This window comes from Dryobates pubescens, chromosome 12 (assembly GCF_014839835.1).
Source record: "Dryobates pubescens isolate bDryPub1 chromosome 12, bDryPub1.pri, whole genome shotgun sequence".
Taxonomy (NCBI): domain Eukaryota; kingdom Metazoa; phylum Chordata; class Aves; order Piciformes; family Picidae; genus Dryobates; species Dryobates pubescens.
In genome coordinates this window covers 28,613,398-28,640,207 of record NC_071623.1, presented here as the reverse complement: position 1 = coordinate 28,640,207, position 26,810 = coordinate 28,613,398, and the positions used below count along the sequence as shown (strand labels likewise).

The 26,810-nt window shown below is 43.0% G+C and overlaps 1 protein-coding gene across 7 annotated transcripts in view; it reads right to left on the bottom strand.

Moving 5' to 3' along the window:
* NRIP1 (nuclear receptor interacting protein 1) overlaps window positions 1-26,810 on the bottom strand; it is an 85,166-nt gene that overhangs the window by 10,251 nt on the left and 48,105 nt on the right. Inside the window, exon 1 of one of the 7 annotated variants that reach the window (XM_009899212.2) lies at window positions 22,762-22,955. The exons of 5 other annotated variants lie outside the window; for them this stretch is intronic. The gene's annotated coding sequence lies outside the window, so the exon portion shown is untranslated. Of the gene's footprint in view, window positions 1-12,180; window positions 12,234-22,761; window positions 22,956-26,810 lie in introns of those variants that run through there. One more of the 7 variants, XM_054165792.1, reaches the window with a different exon arrangement.

Sequence of the window (26,810 nt, the reverse complement as noted above, 5' to 3'; positions counted from 1 at the left end):
GTAATGCAGGGGGAAAAAAGGCAAAAGTGATCAGATGGTGGGGGAAAATTCATCACAAACAGAGTGAATTCTTCCATGGTTGCATTCCAAAGAACTTGAGAATCAGCAAGACAATGAATTAATGGGGAAAATAAAATAAAATGAAAACCAGGCTCCTCTCCTACGGTCACAGGACATCACCCTGAGAAAGCAAAAAGAGGGTTTTCTTCCCGGGAGCTTGGCACGTTATTCACTCCTTCGCTAGACCTACTACCTGACTCCAAAAGACATTTTTAAGGTGGAAAGGATAGTCTGTCACTTGTAAACAGTTCAGTCAGGAGAGGCCACACAGGGAATCATGTTGCAGCAGGAGCTCCCACTGTCGCCAGGATTTCTGGAGGGAGCTCCCGAGGCTCAAAGCCCGACAGGGAGCCGGCATCCCCGTCCCGGGCAGAGGTGTTCCCTGCAGGCTGGTGCGCTCCCGTTGCCTGTCCCGCGGCAGCACACGGCAGCATTGCTCACTCTACGAAATGCCGCCGCGGCAGGGTTAGCAGCATCCAAGGCTCCATGGCAAAACGCTGTGCAAGTGGTGCAAGACATGGAAAAGCCTTTTCCCTGGTGTTCAGTTAAGCTGTGTATGGACAAACATGCTCCTAGTGTCCTTAGCTTTTCTTAAGAGAAGTTTTAGAGAACAGAAAGGGGTGGTGGTTTCTTCTGCACAGGGTGGGGAGGAAAGGGGGAAGAGGGTGAGTGGAAGGGAATGGGATAAAACCAGCCCCAACAAACCTCCTGATGATTTTATCAGCTTTAACAGAAGGGTTTTGAAAACTACTGCAGAAAACAGATTCCCTAACAGCTGATGCAACAGCTCAAAGAGATGCAAAGTCTCCCATTTTACAGAAGTATGTGAACACTGAGTAACTGAGAAGTCCCTAAGTCACATCAAACTGACAGGAACACAAAAGCAACTGCATGGCAGACAAGAAAAACTTTTTCTTGTGCAAGTAGTATCTGGCAGACCACGAGACTAAAATGCTAGCAAACTAACCACTGCAAGAAAAAAATCTCAATTATTCTGGCAGCAGAGACTATTTAGATTTACTCTGGCTTTTAAGTGACTGCTCAAATATAAATGCTAATTGCTGTCACTGTTAATCATGGCTCCAGGGGCACATAAAGGAGGAAAGGCTGTTCCTACATATTCCTTCTGGGGTATGGAAAGGGCAATTCAAACACCTCATATCTCAGTGTCCCTCTGCTCCTCAGATTTCAGATGGGATTCTCTGCAGTTCGGGAATCTGTGACTCACCCAGACCATGCAATGCCACCTTATGGCAATGAGAAGCTTTAGGACGATATGTAATATATATCATGGGGAAGATAAAATTTCCACTGTCTGCTTAAATGACTTGTGGAAATGTCAGAGAGATTTTCATATTTATGCAGAGAGCCTTTCCGGGAGGCAGCAAGCCAGGCTGGCTGCGCACATTTGCACCCATGCGAGGAGGGACACCACATTCAGAACACCTCCAACTCAGCAGCAAAGCATTTTCACCTGAAAGACCAAACATTTGAGTAGTGCTGGCTACACTGCAAGTTTTACCCAGCTGTAGGGAAGCACATTGCAAAGAAACATCCAATTAGGTCTGATGTGCTGCTCCACCCTGAGAGGTGACAGTATGAGTGCAGCAACAGCAAGCTGAGAGCAGCAGAGCTCAGAGAAGGTGGTATGTCTGTGCTGCAGACTGACATGCACAAGCAGAGAGAGCCTAGACAGCTCAGGAGCTGGAGCAAGCCTAGCCCAGCAGAAAGGGACACTAGGGAGCCAGGGTACTTTACCACTGTGGTACTTTATCACAGTGCTGATCTGCTGCCGCTTGCCTGGTGCTGGTACTTAAACCATCTTGGCTACCTCTTTCAGCCAGCAGTGGATAGGATAGGATAGGATATAGGATAGGATAGGATAGAGAATAGAATTAACCAGGTTGGAAGAGACCTTCAAGATCATGGTGTCCAACCTATCATCCAACACCACCTAATCAACTAAACCATGCACAGCTAGCTATGCCACAAGGCCACAGGCAGACAGTTCTGCCTAAATTACATGGGATTCACGATTTTGAAGCTTATTTCATAAAACCTACAAGTTAAGAGGAGAAAATTAAAAACAAACACACACCAAACCCAAACAAGATCTGAAACTCAATGATAAGGCACAAAAGCTACATCCCATCCCCAACAAGGACATTAATCCAGAAATAGCACATATCACTAAATCTCAACTAACTTGGGCTAGTGTGTTGATCAAAGCTCAAAAGTACAGTGAGCAGAAAGCCTCTAAGTTAATTCTTATTCAAGAGACCAAGAGCAAGCAGGCACAAAAAGATATATACTGAGATCTGTTTTCAGGATAGGGAGGTGGATAATACACTGGAAGGTACAACAGAATTGACAGAGGATGCATCTCTGCAAACCACTTGCCTATATATAAGCAATTAAAAGAAAACTAACAATCAGATACACATTCTCCCCCAAAAAAAGCTACAAAACCAAATTACTGACCATGCATTTAACCTACATCAACTCCCCAAGAACAAAACATGAAAAAAATCGAAGTCCTCTTCTGGACAATCATGCTTTTTGAGTTAAGATTAATCCATGCAGACAATGCATTTCCAAGTTTCTGACCTTCTGCCTGTTGGACACACGCAAAGATACATGCATTTATCCACTACAATAAAACTGTGTATTTCTTGGATTTGTTGGAATAGCTGTACATCTTGGGTGATTTATAAGGCACTTTACTGTTTGCACAGCTTTTATTGAGAGTAGTAGTTGGGGTCCACTCACGACCAAGTGTTGCATGGCTAGTTATGAACAGCCACTTTCTAAACATTTCACCAGAAGAGGGTTCTTCTGCACATTGGCCACAACAACCCCATGCAGTGCTACAGGCTGGGGGCAGAGTGGCTGGAGAGCGGCCAGGCAGAGAGGGACCTGGGGGTGCTGGTTGACAGTAGACTGAACATGAGCCTGCAGTGTGCCCAGGCAGCCAAGAGGGCCAATGGCATCCTGGCCTGCATCAGGAACAGTATGGCCAGCAGGAGCAGGGAGGTCATTCTGCCCCTGTACACGACACTGGTTAGGCCACACCTTGAGTACTGTGTCCAGTTCTGGGCCCCTCAGTTTAGGAAGGATGTTGAGCTGCTGGCACGTGTCCAGAGACACTACCTTAAGGGAGATTGTAGACAGGCAGAGGTTGGTCTCTTGTCCCAGGCAACCAGCACCAGAACAAGAGGACACAGTCTCAGGCTGTGCCAGGGGAGGTTTAGGCTGGAGGTTAGGAGGAAGTTTTACACAGAGAGAGTGATTGGCCATTGGAATGGGCTGCCCGAGGAGGTGGTGGAGTCACCATCACTGGAGGTGTTCAGGAGGAGACTTGACAGGGTGCTTGGTTGCATGGTTTAGTTGATTAGGTGGTGGACACAATCATCTTGAAGGTCTCTTCCAACCTGGTTTATTCTATTCTGTTGTAACTGAACATAAATACACAGTAATTCTATAGCAAGGTGAAGCACAGGATCAAAATTGCACAAGTACTTAATAAGCATATGTGAAACCTCATAAGGTCATGTTAAAGACTCAGATGATCTGGGATTTTTTGTTTAAGTGACTGGAAGGACAATGGAGTTATTATTTTAAAGCATACTGTAGGCAAAGTTTCTAAAGCCTGTAGACACAGAAAAGGCTCATATAATTTCAGCTGAGTAGGAAAGAAAAATCTGCATTAGCAAGAAGCTCTCTACTAGGTCAATTACAATTAAAAATACTTTTTTCTCCTCTCTAAAACATGAACAAACCCAAGTAGAAATAAAGATGGAACAGTAGCAAAACTTGGAGAAAAGATGTTAAGATGAGGATTTTCTGTGACAGGATGTTAGCACCATTCCAGAATTAATCTGAACACATACATAATGTAAATCCCTAAGTAAAACACTAAAAGCCTTGTAAAAATGATCACTTCATTAATAATCACAGAATCACCAAGGTTGGAAGAGGCCTCCGAGATCATCAAGTCCAACCTGTCACCACAGACCTCATGACTAAGCCATGGCACCAAGTGCCACATCCAATCCCCTCTTGAACACCTCCAGGGATGGTGACTCCACCACCTCCCTGGGCAGCCCATTCTAATGGCTAATAACTCTCTCAGTGAAGAACTTTCTCCTCACCTTGAGCCTAAACTTCCCCTGGCACAGCTTGAGACGGTGTCCTCTTGTTCTGGTGCTGGCTGCCTGGGAGAAGAGACCAACCCCCACCCTGGTTACAACCAATGCTCTTAAATATTAGGAACTGGGCTGCAGCTCAACATTAGGCATGAATCTAAACACAACAATTAAAATACTGATTTAGCTCAGCAGTAATGAAAACTGTATCCACTGCTACCAAGCCATGGCAGGAACAACTGATGCCTAGCAAGGTAAAGTGTTTAACCACCCCTCATGGAAGGACTTACACTTGGAAGGAATTTCAAGTTTTGGAAGTATTTTACTAGTAATGACAATATGCTGCCACAAAGCTGTGGAAAGCAGTTCTTGCTAACACATTTTATGTCTTTTATGAGTGCTAACTGAAGGAAATAATTACAAAAGAGCCAGAGAAGATTATTTGTTGTTACTGCTTGCTCCATTCATTCATGTAAAGAAAGCTGAAACTGGCACCCACTTAACACTTTATAACACAAAACAGTATGTGGTTGATTTCTAAGGGAAGTGTGTGATTGTTTTACCCATAAAAGGATTACCCCCAAAAAACATATTAAATCTATGGCTCCATACTTGCACAACAGTATTAGCTAATTTGAGGCCAGCTTTCCTAGTGCTTGTCAAACTAAGTCTTTATAAAGCCTTATGTCCAAAGTGTCAGTTACACCAAACAACTTCACTGCCATATTACCATAAGTCTAAAATTAAGCCTGTGCTCAAGAGCCCTGCTGAATGCATGTGGCACGAAGGCATCACAGCCCAAGTGGCTGCCAGTGAGCTCCATCTCAGTCACCACAAAGAACAATGCTAGTAACAAATAAAGTACACCAGGTTAGAAACTGCACACTTGTGGTGGGGTTAGAGGCAGACCCCCTCCCCACAACAACCATCCTCTGCTACCAAGAATGTGCTGGGTTGAGGCAACCCCCTCTCTCCCCACCACGGGCAGGAATAAAACACTCAGACAAACGGATTGCAGAAGTGATGAAAGTTTAAATAGAAAGCAGTGAAATGTTACAGAAAACCCAAAGTTCAGTGACAAAGAAAGATCCCAAAGCAAACCCAGAGGCATCCCATTCCCACCTGAGGGGACACCCGAGACCCTCAGGGCTCCTTCTTCCCCCTCCCTCTGCTGGGCTAGTCTCAGCTGGCCAGGTCTGAGACTGCCCATCCCCTGGTGGCCTTGGGCCTAGCCAGGCCCAACGCCAGCAGACATCTCCCCCAGTTACCGGCTGGCGGAGGAGGAAGAAAAGAGAACGTGCTAGACTCCGCACTGGATCTTATAGTGGTGCAAAGAATTATGGTAGGAAATACACACAATTTCCTGTGTCCATCCCTCTGGGCTGGACTTCTGGACACAGGAAGTGAACACATCCGGGGGCACCCAGCTCAAACTGCAACAACACTGAAATGCATAAAAAAACCCATGGGTCCACAGGAATTTTTGTCTCATTGAAGTGGGAAACTGATACCAAAATGTGTAGCCCTGTCCAAGTTTGTGGATCTGCAGTCATCGTACCTGCCATCTTTCCTGCTCTGATGACATAAGCATCTTTGGCTCCTACAAGGCAAATCAGGCCAAGGATTTCAAAAGAAATCCCAAAGATCCAAGTGCTTGTTTCACCGATCTCTATGCAGGAAAGCTGGCTGTGAGAGTGGCATGAGGAAGGACAAAAGCAGGGCCTCCTGATTCCAGTGCTTATGCCAAGTGAAAGCAAAGATGAGCACAGCCACTGGTGAGATTCTTCAAGAGGAAACCGGATCTCCAGGCAGAATTTCTGGGCTGAATACAAAAAGTTATTGGTTGAAAAAAAAAAAAGATGACCTGTTAAGAATAGAATAGAATTAACCAGGTTGGAAGAGACCCTCGAGATCATCATGTCCAACCTATCATCCGACACCACCTAATCAACTAAACCATACAACCAAGCACATCCTGTCAAGCCTCGCCCTGAACACCCCCAGCGACGGCGACCCCACCACCTCCTCAGGCAGCCCATTCCAGTGGGCAATCACTCTCTCTGTGAAGAAGAAGCATCCCTAAATGGAATTGTAAAATATAAACTTACAAAGTTGAAAGGTATTCTTTTCAAGCCCTTTGAAATGTGAAAAAGAGAACTGAAAAGAATGGATTCAAACATCTTAATTTTTATATTTTAATGAGTTAATCTGCGAAGCTGGAGTAGAAATCCTATTAAACTGAACTTAGTTTGTCCATCCTTAAAATAGATTTGACATACAAACACAAACACAAGGTCAAGGTCACAGATCAGCAAGAAAGATTACAAAGAGAACTGATGTAAGAGCTGGCATTTGATCAAAGCTCCTGGATTTATTTTTTTTAAGCACACTTACCAGAAATACCACTACATTTTCTTCACACTGGTACCTTACATGCTTTAAAGTATTCCCTGCCTTTCAGGGCAGCTGCCCTGTGCTCATTTATTTTAACAGGAGGTGTTAGGCAGCATTACCAAGGAAGAACTCATGTTAAATGAAACAGAAATGGAAGACACTGCTTTTTACCATCCTTTTCACTCTGCTTAGCTATATACAACAAATATTAAATACATACTAAAATCACAAATCAAAAAGAACCCACTCACAAATACAGGATATGCCATAAGACTACTGCTAGAGAATGAGGACCTGTGTTTACAACTACATGCAATCTAAGTTACTTATCTTAATACAGCAATTGTACATTTGGATGTGCACTTCAAAGCACAACACTCTCTTACCTATTCTAATTATCTGTGTGCACAGCATAAATTTCTCAATTAAAAAAACCCCACAAACTCTTAACACAAGGTCTGTGCAAAAACACAATCAAACTAACCTCTTCTGTAATCAGGACAACATTTACCTCCTAGAAAGCTTCTTTAATGCTGAACATTAAGCGAGCAGATTAAACACAGTAGCAACAGTTGAAAGACTCATTAAAACTCAGCTGCTGAAAATAGTTAGCAATGAAAGCCATTTGCTGAACCACCCAGCCACCTAGCCAACTATGGGTACATTCTCAAAGCTTTAAACTCATTCTGAAAAATACTTAGTTTATAGGTCACATCCTCAAGACATACCTTCTGACACTTAAGGAGAAGAAAAGGCATCTTGGGCAACAACTCCGTGTGACATTCAAAGGTGTACTGCTGCCACAAGGTTTAGCTGCTCATTATAATAAGTAGAACTTTAAAGAATAGTGTGGCTTGTAATCTTACTTCTGGACCTCTGCTTTCAACACCAGCACAGCACTGATGCTAGTCTAGACATGACTGGGAGCAGATTATATTTAGACACAGAGCTATGGGTATAAATAGGGCCGTTCATGTTGGTATAAAGCTTTTATTGGAATTCATTTGGGGTGACCCGAGTAACCCACATGCATGCAGGCATCTCAGACATTGCCAGTAAAACCTTCATGCCATTATATGCCCTCCTGCAGCTTCTTTTGGTGGTGTTTGAACATTTGTTTACTGATTTTCTCAGTTTTTGTGTAGGTATTACTTTTGCACCACTATACCTGCATGATTGGGTTGGCTTAGTTACTAACAAAGAGGCCTTAAAGGAAAGAGACAACCCCCCCCCAAAAAAAACTCTGTTAAAAGATGCCTCTCCCTTGAAAATATCCTTCACAACAATTAGACTTTTAAGCTATAGTATTGCTTGAGCTAGGCAAGCAAGACACAAATCTCTCCTGAAGCCTGGGATGTGAGCTTCTCAGTGCAACAGCAGAGGTGTTTTCAGCCCTGATAATGATTCAACATATTTTAAACCAGGCACTGTTTAAAATCAAATTCAGTTAAGTTATAGACCTCAGGGCAAAACAGTTCTGCTCTTCCTTATTCCCTCTTCTAAACTCTTTCAAGAAAACAGGAGAAAAAAGGAGGTTTGGGGCTTAAGAGGAATTTCTACCCTTCCCACTTTGTGACAGGCTGATAGAAATTCTCATTGCACTGAAATGTCAAGCAGGAAAATAAACAAACAGCCACCCAAAAAACTCAAACCCAACACCACCACAAACCCAAAACCTTCACTTAACATCCACACCAAAACAAATAAATAAAACCCAATCAGTAACTTACTGTGAGAATCAAGTGGACACAAAACCATACGTGAGATACTTGGCAACCAAAACCGTTCCAGGAAACACGTTAGTTTATTAGCCATAGAACTGTCCACACTTCAGACTCTAAGTATGTTTGGACTCCTAGCCTAAGTGTACTAACAGGTGAAAATCTGAATGCAAGAAAAAGTTTTTACACTAGGTGAGCTGTATCAGTGTCTGTTCATTCAGTACCATGTTAGGTCTTCCCTCATGCTTACATTGTTTAAAAAAAGGGGAAGGGCAGCAAATTTTATTTCATCATCATAGCCAAACCTTTAATAAGTAACCTCTAACAAGTTTGCTTCATGGAGTGCCCAACATAAACCATTTCATGTGTGCTGGCTATGAAAAGAGGGTAGTGACAAAACCCAGTGAGTGATGAGCCAATATAACAACAAAACTGAGTATGACAGCTAGCAGAAAGACTTCTGATCAATTCAGTAATTAAGCAGTCCACAACAATGCATTATCTTGAAGCACTAGATTACTGTCAATATCCTATCTGTAAAAGCACTGTTTTATTCATTACTTTTTTAAAGGGGGAGGGGAGGGAGGGAAAGTGTTTTCTGTGGTTATACTTACATGTGCAAAATGGCAAATCAAAAAGTTGGGTTTTTTCAAGTGTTAAAATACCATTTTGATTAATAGTTTAATAGGAATTCCTATAACTTTGTGTTTTCTTTAAAAAGCTATAAATGATGTTAGGCCAAATAAGAGTAGGACAACAAAATAATGGCAAGGTTATGCACGCTTACAAATTTGTATGAAGCATCTGACACAACGTCTGCTAAGCTGGCAGAATTAGGATAGGACAGGACAGGATAGGATAGGACAGGACAGGACAGACCAGACCAGGTTGGAAGAAACCTTCAAGATCATTGTGTCCAACCTATCATCCAACACCACCTAATCAACTAAACCATGCAACTAAGCATCCTATCAAGTCTCCTCCTGAACTCCTCCAGTGATGGTGACTCCACCACCTCCTCAGGCAGCCCATTCCAATGGGCAATCACTCTCTCTGTGTAAAACTTCCTCCTAACCTCCAGCCTAAACCTCACCTGGTGCAGCCTGAAACTGTGTCCTCCTGTTCTGGTGCTTATTGCCTGGGAGAAGAGACCAACCTCTGCCTGTCTACAACCTCCCTTCAGGTAGTTGTAGAGAGCAATAAAGTCATGCCTCCTCTTCTCCAGACTAAGCAACCCCAGCTCCCTCAGCCTCTCCTCATAGGGCTTGTGTTCCAAATCCCTCACCAACTTCTTTGCCCTTCTCTGGACACGTTCCAGCAAGTCAACCTCCTTCCTAAACTGAGGGGCCCAGAACTGGACACAGTACTCGAGGTGCGGCCTAACCAGTGCAGTGTACAGGGGCAGAATGACCTCCCTGCTCCTGCTGGCCACACTGTTCCTGATGCAGGCCAGGACGCTATTGGCCTTCCTGGCTGCCTGGGCACACTGCAGGCTCATGTTCAGCCTACCATCAACCAGCACCCCTAGGTCCCTTTCTGCCTGACTGCTCTCCAGCCACTCTGACCCCAGCCTGTAGCTCTGCATGGGGTTGCTGTGGCCAATGTGCAGAACCTGGCACTTGGATGTGTTCAGTCTCATGCCGTTGGACTCTGCCCATCTGCCCAGCCTGTCCAGGTCCCTCTGCAGAGCCTCTCTACCATCCAGCAGATCAACTCCTGCCCCCAGCTTGTTGTCATCTGCAAATTTACTAATGATGGACTCAATGCCCTCATCCAGATCAAAGAGCATGGGGCCCAGCACTGATCCCTGGGGCACACCACTAGTGACTGGCTGCCAGCTGGATGTGGCACCATTCACCACCACTCTCTGGGCTCGGCCCTCCAGCCAGTTCCTAACCCATTGCAGTGTGCTCCCATCCAAGCCATGGGCTGACAGCTTGGCCAGGAGTTTGCTATGGGGAACGGTGTCAAAGGCCTTGCTGAGGTCCAGGTAGACTACACCCACAGGCCTCCCCACATCCACCAGGCGGGTCACCTGATCATAGAAGGAGATCAGGTTGGTCAGGCACGACCTGCCCTTCCTAAATCCATGCTGGCTGGGCCTGATCCCTTGGCCATCCTCTAAGTGCTGTGTGACTGCACTCAAGATGACCTGTTCCATAATCTTGCCTGGCACTGAGGTCAGGCTGACAGGTCTGTAATTCCCTGGCTCATCCAACCGGCCCTTCTTGTGGATGGGCACCACGTTGGCCAGCTTCCAGTCTTCTGGGATGTCTCCAGTGAGCCAGGACTGCTGAAAAATGATGGAGAGTGGCTTGGCCAGCTCATCTGCCAGCTCCCTCAGCACTGAAAACCACTAATGCTAATCACCAATTTAAGCATCATGATTATTGAAAGCAAACTAGTTCACATGCAAAATGTGAATATTCTTCTATTATTCAGGACATAGCATAGGATTTCCCTTTCCAAGTTCCAGTTTTCCCATTTCTCAAGTTGTTCAACATGCACCAGCCACAGCAGGTGATCTGGTTTCCCACATGCTGGCAATCTGATACTGATTCATCATCTAACAAAACTGGCTGGTGGTAACAATCAAAGGCAGTGAGAAGTAGGTGGTAAATTATAAATTTCTCTCTGTGAATCTCGTCTCAGCTTGGGGCAGGGGGTACCCACAGAACTATCTTGAAGCCCTAATTACAGTTTTAATCTGTTCGCTTAATGTCTACTGATTAAGTAGGAGACAGAGAGGTTGTCATAAAACTAGACCTAAAAGTCATGAAACTAGCATCTAAATGTGAAACTCCAAAGTAGCTTAAATTATGTGTTGTGTTCTGGCCAGCTTGACCTAGTGTGAGGTGTCCCTGACCACGGCAGGGAGGTTGGAGCTAGATGATCCTTGTGGTCCCTTCCAACCCTGACTGATTCTATGATTCTATAAAGTTATTATACATAGCCACAACTCTATTGATTCCGCTGATCAGGCTAGGTATTATTTCCATCTCAATCTCCCATGGTAAAGACCTGAGTGTGGCTGACAGGTCACAATCCCTGTCTTTGTGTTATATAAAGCCATCTTTCGTTGATGAATCTGAAGAGTCATTTCCCAGCTTGACATACCACTAATATGAAGCTTCAACGTTTTCTGAATCAATAAGGCATTGTCAATGACCTGAAGGTAAGTTTCATTGACTGCCTGTATTCTTACAAAACTCTACTGGTTTTGTTTGTCTGTTCTTTGTAGAGAGCCTTATTAAGAAACCTGTCCTAAAGCTGAAGAATGTTTTCATTCAACCCTTGCTGCTAAATTTCATCAGTGAATGATAGCAAAATAACTGCGCTGTAGACCGTGTTAAGGTGATTTCATTCAAAAGCAGTTCAGGTTCACACGTAGGTACACAATCTTACTGAAACACAAGATGACTCACAAATACCAAATTAATGCAGAAGCAAATCATACTGGAAAGGGCAACATAGGAAAAGCAGAAGGAAAAAAAAAGATTACAACCTACCCATCCCCAAACTACACTCTTCTCAAATACTTCATGCTCTAAAAGCATACAAGTTAAAAAAGCCATTTGTGGAGAAAAAGCTGGAAATTCTGGCAGGCAGGTGACCATGTCTCCAGCTTCCCAGGAATCCTTTAGCAAATGGTTAGCTTGGCACCCTAGTTAGCCATCTCAGGAGAAAGAGATCAAAGAGTGTTTGGGGAAGTGATATAAACCACTCTCCAACTCAGAATTCTTAGGAGGGATAGAACCAAAGCTAGTGTGAATTAGATGAAGTTACCACTCCATGCCTGGGGTGAGAAAAAAATACAGGTTAATAAACTCCTTTCCAAATTCAGGGTCAGGAACTCATACCTTTTAAGTGTCAATGCTGGATCTTTGTGAATCTGCTTTTCACTTGACCCTGGCAAAAAATAAATACATTATAATCAGGATGCAGAAACTTATTGTGGAAAGTTATTCTAGTTGAACAAGGAAGTCTGTAAATTCAGTGTTAGCACATGAAAAGGAAGCTGGTTTACTTCTTAACAAGGTATCAACAGCATAAAACAGAGTTTTCCATTGATGGTAGTTTTACTTGTGGTCAGTTTGTGACAGTATCAGAGCCTGACCTGTGAAACTGAGCTGAGCAAGCTGGACAAGGTAATATTCCAGGGAGAGGGGATAGGTCTCCTTGCCTGGTTAATACTATCTGCTCTGGGGAAGGGGGAAGTTGTAATCAGATTACCTTTTCTTTGACATTCCTGCTATCCATTTACCTACAATGACTTAAACCTAAACAAAAAACCCAAGCCAACACCACAACACACACCCTTGCCATTACATTCTACTTCCTTAAAATCTTCCTTGTGTTCCCTCACTACTATCCTTAAATTACTCTCGCTTAATCTTATCTTGGCTCCCTGTTTCTACAACTCACTTCTGTAACATTCTCCCTTCTATGACAGGCAGACCCAACTGCTGGATGAGGGAAAGGCCGTGGATATTGTCTACCTAGACTTTGAAAAGCCTTTGACACCATTTCCCACAGAATTCTCATGGACAAACTGGCTGCTCATGGCTTGGGTGAGCTCATTCTCTGCTGGATAAAGCACTGGCTGGACGAACAGGCCCAAAGAGTGGTGGTCAATGGAGTTAAATCCAGCTGGTGGCCAGTCACAAGTGGTGTTCCTCAGGGCTCAGCGTTGGGACCATTTCTGTTTAACATCTTTATTGATGACCTTGATGAAGACAGTGTGTCATCAGTAAGTTTGTAGATGACACCAAGTTAGGTAACAGTTAGGGAGTGTTGATCTTCATGAGGGTAGGGAGGCTCTACAGAGGGACTTAGATAGATTGGATCAATGGGCCAATGTTATGGGATGAGCGTCAACAAGGCCAAATGCCAGGTCCTGCACTTAGGTCACAACAAATCCAAGCAATGCTACAGGCTTGGGGAAGTGTGGCTGGAGAGCAGTCTGGCAGAAAGGGACCGGGGGTGGCTCTAATCAACAAGCAGATGAATATGAACAAGCAGTGTGCCCAGGTGGCCAAGAAAGCCAATGGCACCCTGGCTTGTATCAAAAACACTGTTTCCAGCAGGAGGAGGGAAGTGATCGTCCCCTTGTGCTCAGCTCTGGTGAGGCTGCACCTTGAGTATTGTGTCCAGTTGTGGAGGTGCTGGAGCAAGTGCAGAGGAGGGCTGGTAAAGGACCTGGAGAAAAAATGTTATGAAAAGCAACTGAAGGAGCTGGGGCTGTTTAGTTTGAAAAAGAGAAGGCTGAGGGGGAACCTCATTGCTCTCTACAACTACCTGAAAGATGTTGTAGAGAGGCTGCTGCTGGTCTCTTCTCACAGGTAATTAGCGACAGAGCAAGGGGGAATGGCCTAAAGCTACAACTGGGTAGGTTTAGACTGGAAATTAGGAAAAGAAATTTCCCAGCAAGAGTGGTCAGGCATTGGAATGTGCTGCCCAAGGAGGTGGTTGAGTCACAAACCCTGGATGTGTTTAAAGGTCGTTTAGACATAGTGCTTGGGAATATGGTTTGGGGTAAACGTTGTGGAGTGGGGTTATCGGTTGGACTTGGTGATCCTGAGGGTCTTTTCCAACCTGAATGCTTCTGTGATTAGTAACACTCAAGACCCTTCCAGACTACACAAAACAGAGCTGTTACTGTAATCCTTCCCCTCGAGCCACTCTGACCATATGACTCTCTACTTCAAATGTAATTGTTTTTGTTTTGCTCTAGATAAAGTTTAAAATTTCTCATCTGTGCTCTACAGACATCATACATCCTGAATTTTCACCCAAACAAGCCAACCATTTACTGTCTCCTTCTTCCTTACCCTTTTGTTTCCACAAACACTTGCTTTTACTGTAATACTCAGGCACCTCTCACACAGCAACTTCCATTTCCAGCTTCTGTGCTGCACCCCAGGCAAAGACCATCTACACCCTGGAGGCTATTTCTTTTTCTCCTCCAACAGTAAATCACCATAGCAAAAATTAATCTAAATCCACCAAAATACTTCCTGCAGAACCACAAACCAAACCAGGAATGCTACATGTTGCTTGCATTGCCTCACAGATTCACCTCGTGCTGTTTCTTCCCCTTCCCTCATCACAGTCTAGATGAAGTTCAGAATAAATACATCGACAACTGGGAGATGCTGAGTGCATACACCACACAAGTTCAGTTGGAAAACAATTAAATGAAGCCCTAGAGCAACAGTGGCCTCCAGCATATGTATGTTTTTTCCTTCCTCTTACAAAAGAAGAAGTGTTTGTTTTTGCAGTACAACAATGCACGTTGCTGCTACAGCTTTCACCTGATACCTTTCTGCTACTACATGTGATCAGGGAGAAAGGAAAGAGTGGTACACACTAAAAGATCAACAGAACACAAAGATTAATGATATGGAGAAAAGGGTACAAAGGGGCTAAAATAGAATGCACAAGGGCTCCTCTTGAGCTGCTGCTATTAAAAACCAGTGAAAGCTCTTTTTCTTCTCTGGCTGGTACAATGACAATATCCCTTCTTCAATGCAGTCTGTTTTCACTTCAGAGGGCAAAGATAGAAGAAAGCTAAAGATGGATAGGAAATACTGCTCCTAGGAAAACTTATTTTCAGACCATTTCTTTATTTTTAATCATGACAGAAAAAGGTGCTAAAGGTGACATGAATAAAGACATTTTTGAGGAGGAAGGGGAAGGCAGAGAAAGTACCCATCCCAGGGGCAGGTTAAACATAAATCCAGACCTTGCTCAGTGAAACAAAGGAAGATTTTTGTGTCTCAGCTGCCTTAAATGAAATAACCTCCCACACCCAAATCATAGACTTAATTCTGCAAGTTCTCCCAAGTTGTCCACTTTCCTGCACATTAATTTCTCCTCTTGATCCTCGAATCAGAGGAATTTGATTTATTTGGTCTGCCTATGATTTCAGTTTGACTGCAAATAATAATTTAACCCTTCCTTCCAAAGTCCCTTTGGCATCTCTCCACTAAATCACATAACCTAGAGCCTTCTTATAGCACCTCTGAAGGTGAGCAGTTTGGCTTACCCAGAATAACCTAACCTCCTGGGATGCAAATTCCACACTTGCCTTCTTTATATTCCACCAGGTTTATGTGAGCAAGTCTGTCTGTGCTTGACATTTGCTGGGAAACACTGCATGGCATAATTACTATTGTAAAACATTTTACACTCCTGTAAATTCAGACTAAAACCTCCAAGTGCTTACAAACTATGACAAGAGAAAGGGGACAACTAAGCAGAAAGGAAAGGTTGTAGAAAAAAAAGCATATGTAAGGAAGAAAAGTGTCAATGATCTGTGAAGACAGTGAGGCTGTCCAAGCTGCCTGGAAGACTGTCTTGCAAGCATGAAGTCCTGATGAGCAAGAAAAAGACAAGCAGAAACGTGGTGATGTAGGAAACTGCACACTGTAAAAAGGATAGAAACCAACTTGCTTAATAAAATAATAAAGCAAGAGGTAAAAGTCTATGTAGCATTGCTCCTAAAACATCAGCTGTGGTTCTCCACCATTGTAGGAAGTGTTTCCACTGAACTGTAATAAACATGAATAGAATAGACCAGACCAGGTTGGAAGAGACCTTCAAGATCATCGTGTCCAACCTATCATTCAACACCATCTAATCAACTAAACCACGGCACCAAGCACCCCATCAAGTCTCCTCCTGAACACCTCCAGTGATGGTGATTCCACCACCTCCTCGGGCAGCCCATTCCAATGGGCAATCACTCTCTCTGTGTAGAACTTCCTCCTAACCTCCAGCCTAAACCTCCCCTGGTACAGCCTGAGACTGTGTCCTCTTGTTCTGGTACTGGCTGCCTGGGGGAAGAGAGCAACTTCTGCCTGTCTACAGCCCCCCTTAAGGTAGTTGGTAGACAGCAATAAGGTCACCCCTGAGCCTCCTCTTCTCCAGGCTAAGCAACCCCAGCTCCCTCAGCCTCTCCTCATAGGGCTTGTGTTCCAAGCCCTTTTCATTGTTACAATACATACAGGTGGGAAGTCAAAAAATCTTCAGTGGTTACATTATTTGTAGAGTGATCTTGACCAATGGAACAAGAGATGAGACTGGAAGATCTAAAACATCTTGGCTCTATAAATCTGTTAAGAAAAGGGTGGGAGGAAGGGAAGGAGAAAACTAAAATAAAGGGAAAAAACCCCCAAACCAGTAGTTACTCCCTATCCATCACCACACAGACCAAAAAGCTCCACATGCACTGAGGGGTGGAGAAGATTCCAAAATGAAAATTAATAGACTAAACTATTCTTGTAATTCACTTCAAGTGAGCAGCAAAAGTGTGCACTGAATGTAAATGATTTCTGTCAGCTGCGTGACAAGACACGAACGGGAACATGGAATAACAACGGGCTCCTTTCTGTTGATACATCCGAACATACTACAGGAAGAACTTGCTTGAGTTTTCCTCAAAAATCTTGTACTCATCTTTAATTATCCTGCTTGAAAGCAAAGGGCTATTTTTCAAAGAGCAAACATGATCTATGTTCTCACAGGTAACAACCCCAAGAAAGGCAGTAGTCTTTATGTCACTGTTTCTAACACGTCCAAAAAAAACCTCAGATGATTTGATAAGCAAGTGTTAGGTAAGCAAAATCTTTGCTGTTCTAAGTGCTGCCACTGAAATCTCTCAGTAAACATTTCTCTTTATTTGATGGACAACTCCAATTACCAGTTTAATTTTTGCACAGTAATGTTCATCCAATCATTCTTAATTTCAAATTGGTTTGCACTCCATCATGACTACATGAATGCAACAAAGAACTCTGACATGGAGACCTCAAACTGCTCTTATAGGAGCAGGAAACTGTTGACAAGAGACTTTTTCCCTCCATTGACTGCTCTCTTGTCAGATGGAACTATATGCAGGAGTCCACCACTTGCAAACACCACAAAATATGCATCTGAACTACTCTTCCATGAAATTATTTTTTGTTAAAATGATAGTAACAGGTAGAAAAGTTGAGAAGAAAGTGTTTGAGGTTGACTAAGTATCTTGTTTTTATTCAATCCATCATACAACCATGATTTAAAAAACCCATAATAATAAAAACAAACAAACAAACAAACAAAAAAACCCAAACCAAAACCACAAACAGGCCTTGATGTACTCCTCTACCGAACTGCAGACAGTGGGCAACATTCCTGACTATAGAGGGCATTTTGGAATAGAATAGAATAGAATTAACCAGGCTGGAAAAGACCTTTGAGATCATCGAGTCCAGCCTATCACCCAACACCATCTAATCAACTAAACCATGGCACCAACCACCCCATCCAGTCTCTTCCTAAACAGCTCCAGTGATGGTGACTCCTCCACTTCCCTGGGCAGCACATTCCAATGGCCAAACTCTCTTTCTGTGATGAACTTCTTCCTAACATCCAGCCTCAACATCCCCTGGTGCAGCTTGAGACTGTGTCCTCTTGTTCTGGTGCTGGTTGCCTGGGAGAAGCGACCAATCCCCATGTGGTTACAACCTCCCTTCAGATAGTTGTAGACAGCTATAAGGTCTCCCCTGAGCCTCCTCTTCTCCAGGCTAATCAACCATAGCTCTCTCAGCCTCTCCTCATAGGGCTTGTGCTCCAGACCCCTCACCAGCTTCTCACCAGCCCTTCTCTGGACACATTTTTAATCCACCATATGCATCTGGAAAATGCCAAACTATTTCAGGCCTGATTTAACTACAGCATTCAACTGCACATTACTTTTACATCATGTGAAGTCAAAAAATGCCACCCACAAACAAACTACAAATAAGACATTTCAGTTACCAAAGATGTATTTCATTCTGACATCCATTTGATGTCTGCTGCACTTTACAGAATGATCATCACACTAATTTGCCTGCTTTGCTGTTCATCTGGACCTCTCACTACGTGCACTTGTGTGGGTCTAAACCACACTGGAGGGCACTGTCAAAAGGGCAAGAAAAAAGTGATTTGATCTTTGAACACAACAGAACACTCTATGAACATCAATGAACAGTGTGTCAGTCCTTCAGAGCATTGCCACTTTACACAGGGAACAGCAAGCACAGATGAAAATTTTTGCAGTGTGTGGGAGGAGCTGTTGAGGTTTTTTCCCCCCTACTGGCGAAACAGAACAACAATTGTGTGGACACAACTTGAGGAAACAATGGGGACTGCTAAAGGAATAGGACCTGCAACACCACAGGAAATGCTTTTATCTTCCCAAGAAAAATCACCAGCAAGGCAATCTACTGCTACCACCCTTAGGGGGAGATGTGTGTCAGGTACAGTCAATACAGGTTTTCCACTGTATCTGCTGACACAGTTCTCTTCAAGAAACAATTTTGTTGGTATTGAACTAAGAGGATGAATGATGGCACTAGGATTTAAAACAATAAATTCCATCAACTTTGCTACTTTCAGAGATCCTACATGCTGAAATAGTCTTAATGAAGCAGGCAAGAACTATTCAGTTGATTAGAGCTGGAAAGACCACTGCACAGCATCAGCAGATAAAACTTTTGCCCAGTAGTAGCTCTTCTTATCCACTGCACAGTCTTTGTTTCCAAAGAACAAAAACGTTCTTATTCTCCTGATGTAAGGGTCTTTCATACTGAAGTGTATATAAATGTGTATACACACATCTAAGCACTTCCTTCCCAAACAGGTGCATTTTTATTTCTTTGCTTTAAAAAGCTGTCAAGGTCTGCTTTTTATTAGTTTAGTTCAGCTGCAACACATTCACAACACTGAGTTGGTTGGATGGACTAGCAAACAGCATGCATTCATCCACACATACACTGGAGTATAAATAAACCTCCAGCAGCTCCTGCTATAAGCAAAGCAATGAAGGAAAGGTGACTGTAGCTGCAGTAGCAAGTCAATCCACATGGGCAGTTTTTATGCATGTCTTAAACTGCTCTACGATGCTCAGACTCTGGAACCCTGAATTATACCAAACATGACTGAGCAGCCTTCACAAGTCAGACTAGTGACCGCGGACCCGTGTTTCCCTCCCATTTAAACAGAGACAAAACATATAAGAGCAATAATCCCCTAATGATGAGTATTAACATTTTTTCCTGATGAGGTCCCACAAACTCCATCTTCACAAACTGACCAAGATCATTAAACTTAGCTCCTATAACTTACTCATTCATCTAATGAGCAGATACTTGCCACATGTACTCTTCCCCTGAGCAGGATTAAAAACAGATCAAGGGGATATCAATGACTTCAGAAAACATAAGTTTAGGAGGAAGGTTGGTATTCCAAGCCTTGTAACTGCTAATAGTCTGTGCCACCTATGGTTGATGCTGCAGACACAAAGATCCAAGCAAAGAAAACCGGTGTTTGGAACTTTGAACAAGACCCCAGTTTCTCCAATAATTTCAGGAGCCTAGGTTAGAAAACACAAGATTAATAACCCCATCTCCATCGTTTATCACAAATGCAACAGGCTAGCATGCTAGTGGCAAAAATAAGTTCCCAATTCTTTCTACAGTTTAAGAGAACATCTTAAAAACACACAAACACTTCTAAGTACAGCTTTCCGCTTTCTTTACCACACTTGCCCTCCCCCCCCCCCCCCCCCCCCCCAAGTAAAACTGAACACATATTTATTAGCAGCTCCATTCAAGACCTTGAATCTGATTCTGTTGCTGCAGATGCTTTGTCCAGTGGTCAGGGTACAGAGCTTATTTCACCAGGCCTTATAAAACCCTTCCCCATCACCCCAACAAAGTACCAGCAACAATTTTAATTTTCAAGGAAAGTTAACCAACACAACAGACAAAATAATTCCCTCTCAACTAGGTTTTGCAGCAGTCTTGGTTCGATACACAAGGCCATTAATTACACAACTGCCTTTAGCAGTAGCAAATTAGGAATCTGTTAGCTACAGCACTGGTAAAGGCTGCCTTTGGTATCTACACAGATGCTATGAAACACCTCAGCTTCCTCTCTTCTTGATAACAGCATGGTAACAGAAAGAAAAGGAGTGGAGATGGAGAATAAAACTTGCACAATCTCAGGCAGGGTACCACTACCTTTCAAAAATTTACCTGGATTAGAATTTGCCTCCAAAATTAACCTGTGTTGATGACATGCTCAGGCATCAACCCTTAAAACTTGATTAGATATTTCTAGGTAAAAGGTGGTGTTGCAGTTAACTAATGCTAGAATCAACTGTATGCCTCTGATGTGAGAGTGTATTTAAAAATCTGATTAATTTCCTTTGGTTTGTTCCCTCCCCACCCCCCCCAGCCAAATATAGCAGTCTACTTCAGGACAAGTTGTATTCCAAAATTCTCTTCAAGATTTTAAGGTTATCAGCCATGCTGACTCAGTATAGCCAGCAGTAAAGCTTTTAATTCTTCAAACACCCTCCCACTTTCTAGTTAAAAAACCCAACCCAAAACTGCACGCTACTTCAGTTGGTAATATTCTATGTTACTAGCAAAACTGAGATATCAGAACCACACACTCAGTAATCTTTTAACTGTGATCTAAATCTCCTTCATATCCCCATTGATACACTAATAAATGACAAAAAAAGGCAAACCAAACCAGAAACTTCACAACTCTTCAGAGCCAGCTCTACTCGAAAGAGGAATTACACGAAGTCTCAAAGCAGTCACAACAATCTTGACTGGTAGAATGCTTTCAAGGACTTGGATTTAATCACATGTCATTTTCTTCTTCTCTAATCATTTATTTAAAGTCATAGGTTGAATTATTTATGAACAAAAGTTAATTGCATTGAAATGCAGTATTGCCCTGTATTTACCTAACACCTTCCTCAGAGCTCAACCACCTACCACTAACTGCTTAAAAACTATGAAACCTCAGCGCAGAATTCAAGATGAGATTTAACCATTTCTGCAGCATTACTGCAATTACCTTTCAGTATCTTGTTAGATATGGTCAAGTTCCTTGCTCTTGTGATGTGCTGTAAATTACACAACTGTTTTTACAGTTTTGTTATTGTGATGTGTTTATATTCCCCGCCCCCCCCCCCCCAACAAAAAAATCCAGGGAGAATAATACCTCACTTACAAAACATTGTCGTAAGTGAGTATGTTGTTACTGATTAGCTGGTAATTAGAGTCGTTGTTATTTGAGCATAGTCACATCACAGAGCCTCCCTCTCTGGGGTTCTTCGAAATTTTCTTAGCTGTCAAAGCATTTCAAAGATCAGCAGCTTACATGCATAAGGCTGTATTCACAGTCTTTGCAGGGTGTAAAATGTAAGCTCAAGGGTGCACTCATACTGCACGTCTAGAAAGTGTTAAATCTTCAATCGGCAAGGCCACATGACAGATGTAACTATTGCAGTGCATGACCACTCCTCAGCATACAGCATTTTCTAAGTCCCTCATTTCCTTAAAGCAACTCATTTGCTTGTCACCTGCCAAGACAAAAAGTGGTTTGTGCATGGTGATAACGCACCAGGAAAGATGGATTTTCATTTTCTCATCGAGCTATTACATTAGCTTTACATGCAGATTTGAATGTCTTGAACAAGTCTGCCACCTGTCCTAAACTTAATTAGTCGGCTATGTCTGCATGACAAGAGCAGACACTTCAGATGTTTGCAAGCCACCACAAGCAAACATCCAAATAATCACCAACACAACTTCAGTGATGCCAGGAACGAAGCACCAGCCACAGCTCTCTGTAAAACAGACTGAATTTTATTGATGGAGTGCTTTATACTTCCTGAACACAGAACTGACATCAGCTGAGCATCTAAAACACCGGAGAATCAGCTGTGTAAAGTCTGCAGCAGAGTTAAGGAAATGAAAAGCACTAGCTTGCTCATTAAAATACAAGTGCATATTTACATGTTGGAGGGGGAGGGAGGAGACATGAAGGCTAAAACCCTGCAAGACTTTTCCTCAGCTTTGTTCTTGTTCTGTTTATCACAGCAGCACATCTAAAGATTTTCCTGTTTATATACTGCTCCTCACATAGCCCCACCATGTAGGACCAGTGCAGCAAAAAACCCACCTATGTTTGCATTTTAAAAGGCAAACACATTTGGGTTCAAGTAAATTTCACATTTCCAACCCTGCTAGGAGCCAACTCCCCCACCTTAGAACACCGATTAGAATTTTATCTATGTAGATAGGTAGCAACTACTGACACAGGTGTGAATAACCGAGTATAATACAGGGAATTCAGTTATCCACCTCCTTACATTGCCATTGGCACATACAATAAATTTGTCTCATTAGCAGGGGCTACTAAGTTCGTTGTAGTAAACAGAGCTGCCAATACACCAGCCTCACATACTTTTCATTCATTCATTCCTTTTTTTCATTATTTCCCCCCCCCCCTTTTACTTAGACTTCCAGCATGTGCCATGGAAGAGCCACACGTTAAACATTCCTGGAGCGCCACAATATGTAATACAATAAAACAGATTACAACCATACCTTTCTTTCACAGCAGTGGTGCCAAGCACAGGTACACCGTAGCAATCAATTTGTTCTGCAGACAGTAAGGCTTTCATAGAATACTAATGCCAAATCTCTTTTCTTTCTCCTTCGACTTGACTCCCCAATGCCCAGGTCCCGACCAACACAAGGAGGAGGGCAGAATGTCTTCTGATGAGATAACCACAACTACTAATCAAGTATACGTGTACAAGGGCATAGGATTAAACCTCCACCAGGCTTGACTCGGGCACTGAGAGCAGCTAAACACATGCACAGCAAGGTCAGAATTAAACACACACACACGCACGCGCATCTACTTGAGTGAACTAATTTATCACACTTTACCACTGACGGCTTTTTACCTCGGGGGAGTAAAATTACATCCTGGTGCACTGACAAGGTTTAGACACAACAGCTTCCAACAACAAATCAGATCTCAGAAATGGGAGCTGTGCTCCTAGGTGAACACTCCCCCCTTAGCAGGCTGTTTCAGAAACTCAGCGCATGACATGCATGTCTGCATCCGCATGCACGTGTGCACATGCATGTGAGAGGGGCCACGAGGCACTGGCTAAAACAGAACAACAATGTTGAACAAAGTTCAAAAGCTGGCAAAAGCTCCCTTCAAGAGTTCCCTTTTTTGATTATCTTTACCTCTTAATGTAATCAATCTATCAAGTCTAATTACTTCAGAAGAAAGCTTTTTATTACAGTCTAACATCGCAAATGTCAAACAAGCTGTTCATTTACCTTGAAGTTTATTAGCATAGAAATGCAACATGAAGATACTCTCAAAATACTGTCACTTGTACTCACAGCATTTTCAAAAACCCACTTAGCAGGTTTTTACTGCCTGGCATAGCTGGATACTGCATTAGTTCTCAGAACAGGCGAGGCATTATCTCAACTGTATCAGCCTTGTGGTAATATAAGACTTTCTTTTTAATATTCAATTTATACTCAACTTTTCCTCTTTATTTAAGCACTCTTGCCACATTACAGTCAGCCATATGTGGACATATGTGTTTTCATAAAGGTTCAGACATGTGCATTTCAAGTAGGAGTGAAAAGTAAAACACTGAAACCTAAAACAAGGGAGTTTTTCCCCTCCTTAAGTTCTGCCCTGTCATGCATCCTAAGTGGCATTTTCCTGACAGTACATGCAAGCATACATTCTACCAGAAACACCCAGATGAGCCTAAAATTTATCACTGGTGGAGTTTTAACAACACTGCTTTTGCATGTTCTCTGTGCAGAGGAGAGAGCAGTGTACAAATGCTCCCAAAAATAACCCCAAAAAATAACGTTTGGCACTTCACCTAGAATGAATTCGCAAAACATTTTGGAAATATCCTTGGCTTTGCAGAGACACCAGGAAAAAGCAGCATTAATCAATACTGATGAGTTTGTCCTTGACATACTGACCGTGTCATTGGGCTATTGTCATGTGATATCATGTCATTTCCCCACCTGGCTCATGACCTTGTCCTTTAAATGACCCAAAGCTTCCCTTAAGTAGCAGGAGGCCCCTCCCCGCTGTCTCAGCAAGGTCGAACGGGTCAGCGTGTCCTCATCTATAATCCACCACCATTTGTCAGCAGGGAGGCTGGAGGAGGCAGGCTTGCTACAAGGGGAGAATGCCCAATTAGGCAGCTGTCACACAAAGCATAGGCTGCAAAATTATCCCCTGTCAAAAGAAAGAGCAGCTGCGGGTGCCAATTACAGCAACCTTTCAACCCTTTAGGTACTGGAAACTACACAGAAGTAAATGAAGTACAATTAGTGATAACAAATCGATGAATTAGGACAGTAAATTAGAAATTACTAGCAGGTGATCTTAGGTCTTCCATAATATTAAGGGCACAGCACACCCCAGGCAAGGGCAGAAATGTACAGATTTCACAGAGCACATCAGTTCTATCCTATCCATCTTTCCTGTGAGGAGCCTGTTTTCCTCCATCGTTTTCTTCTCACAAGCTGCATAGCAGAGGGAAAGAAAAAAAAGCACAACTCAAATCGTAAAGAAGTTGCAGCGTCTGATCCTCCCTCCGTGCTGGCAAATGCAGTTTCCTCCTTTCTCACAAGGAGGTCCTCGGAGCCAGCACAATCTCTCTAGTAAGCATACTCCATTTCAGCCCGACATTTGACATTTGCTGTGCCTCATGTTCCAGCTGAACAAGATTCACTCCAGGAAAAAAAAAAATAAGAAAGAAAGAAAGAAACAAACAAACAACAAAACAACCCAACCAACCCAAGGAACAAAATAAGAACCAAAACAAGTGATAAACTCTCAGTAAATTGTGTCATTTACACTTGAAACATTTAAACCCGAGTTAAGTGCTAGACTTTTGACTACAGGGGGAAGACTTACTTCTCCACAGTTCAGTTCTCCGATGCATCCATGCAGTGGCACCTCTGAGCACATACGGAGCCCTAAGTTTGCCAGCAAAGTTTCTCTTCAGTACTTCTTCCCCTCCTTTTTACAACTCGGCAAATCATTTCTAAGTATTTCTCCTGCCTTCCCACCACCTCCGATTATTTTCCTAAGCAGCCAACTGGGAAAGTTACTGTGTGCTGGTACCGAAAGGCAGATCCTGCAGACTACAGTAAACCTGGCTTCTCCAGTGGTAGGAGGGTTGTGCTGGGGGTCAAGCCTCTCCTGCAGAAGGTGCTGAGCTACAGGAGCAAGCACTGCCTGTGGCAACCCCAGAGCAACTACAGGAGGGTGGCCATTTTACTAGCCCCAGGCTTTTACAGAACAGAAAACAGCAGGTTGGTTGGTTTGTTTAAAAAAAAAAAAAGGACAACTGGACCAATGTCTTCATATTGAGGTGCTTTGACTAAAAAAAAACAATCTGAGAAATAATTCAAATTCCAAGATGCCTCCTACAGTTAATCTTTCCAGCCAGCTCAGTCATTTCAAACTAAGCAAAGTTGCCATTTATCTTGTCAGTTCTCTCCTTTCATATATCCATTCCTTAATCTCAAATCCACCTTCTTTGTATTTTTATGCTTTTTGCAACCACATTGAGTACCTGAGGACAGCAGTCCAGATTTCTCCCAGCAGCAGTTCTTGAGTAACACCTATCCACTTGTGCTGCATTCATGCACGTATTCACACACACACATTTATGCTAATGGAGTCACCAAAATAAGAAAAGGGGTTGAAATTAAGTCGCTGATCTCCAAGAAGCAATTTCCTATGGCTGTGTCTTGATCTCCAGCCAGCACAGAACACTTCACTGTTTGAAAAACAACAAAAACCCCCAAACCAAACAGCAAACCAACCCTGCAAAACTCGGGGAAGAGAAAGCATAATACAGCCCTTAGTACAAACAGATGTAGGGGAAAAAAAGTTCATTTAGCAGTAGTTGCAATAATGCTCATCAAGTTTGACATTTTCTTTTGAGTAGCATATGGAAACTGTAGCGGTCTGAAAGAGTTAATGTGTTTAGAATTCTGTTTCCATCATACTTGTGTGACTATCTCTTTAAATAATTTAAATCCTCTCCATCAACTACAAAGCTGTTTTGAAGCCATTTAGCTTTGTTCTTTACATGTGTTCTAATTAAGAAATGACCTTGTCATCACACACACCAGAAATCCTGGATTATTTCCTGCAGCAAAAAATCTACGAAGCCAGAAAAAAAAAAAAGGAGGGGGGGGAAGACGACAAAGAAAAAAAAAAAAACAGACTTCTTCCTTTAGTGAGGAACTGAGGAAGTTGTTGGTTGGCTGAATGCTGAAGCAGTTTCACCGCATAATTTTGTGTGTGTGTTGTTGAATGTCACAGGGCGGGTTAGTGTGACCTTGAGCTGCATCAGCAGCACAGCAAGGGTCGAGATGCCTGCAGGCGCCCTTGTACTGGATTTGCAAGACAAAAACCTTCAAACTGGCTGAAGGACATCTTAAATCTCTTCAAAGGTTTTCCGAACTAATCTGGGCTGCTCTTAGCCGGATCTGTGCCAGTGTGAGAGGCAAAATTAAAAACAAGGTCTTTGACAGGATGTTGTCTCCTCTTAACCCTTCTCATGCAGGAGGCAGCG